The sequence below is a fragment of the Solea senegalensis genome, linkage group LG12 (assembly GCF_019176455.1).
Source record: "Solea senegalensis isolate Sse05_10M linkage group LG12, IFAPA_SoseM_1, whole genome shotgun sequence".
In the NCBI taxonomy this organism is placed as follows: domain Eukaryota; kingdom Metazoa; phylum Chordata; class Actinopteri; order Pleuronectiformes; family Soleidae; genus Solea; species Solea senegalensis.
Genome location: NC_058032.1, coordinates 25,333,633 through 25,334,195, shown reverse-complemented (window position 1 = coordinate 25,334,195; position 563 = coordinate 25,333,633). Strand labels below are relative to the sequence as shown.

The 563-nt window shown below is 48.0% G+C and overlaps 1 non-coding gene across 1 annotated transcript; it reads right to left on the bottom strand.

Annotated features, from left to right (window-relative positions):
* Positions 1-284: 284 nt before the first annotated feature.
* On the bottom strand, positions 285-357 carry trnar-ccu. The gene has a single exon. It is a non-coding gene; the product is annotated as a tRNA-Arg (tRNA).
* Positions 358-563: the final 206 nt, after the last annotated feature.

Here is a 563-nt window from a genome sequence, read left to right as displayed (position 1 = left end):
CCAGGTCTGGGGTGCCTGTGAAGATGATACTCAACCCCCCATTGCTCCCCAGACACAAATAACACTCTATGTTTGCTTCTCCATCTGTGATAGTTCCTGGTACCTGGTGTTCTTTTTAGTTCCTGTATCAGCTCAAAAAACAGGTACAAAAAAACACACCAGGTACTATCAGGGATGGGAAAGCAAATAAAACGGTTCTTAACGTCGACCCGTCCCAGGATTTGAGCAGGAAACCGTTCAGTTAGAAGCCCAGTTGTCTTCCACTCAGCCAAAAAGCAATGAGCCACCCCAGATGGGACTCGAACCCACAATCCCTGGCTTAGGAGGCCAGTGCCTTATCCATTAGGCCACTGGGGCTGGTTGTGCTTGGCACAGGCGCGTGTGTTCTGGCCCTTGTTGAGGTTAATACCAGGTCTTAACGGGGGCTAAATGTGGAAGTGTGGAAGTGATAACATCGTCAAAAGAACCTGTCACATTCTCTTAGTGCTGATCAGCCCGTCGTGGCCTTGAAAAGAATAATGAAAGAGAGAGAAAACAGAGACGTGTGTGAAGTCTTTGTGTTT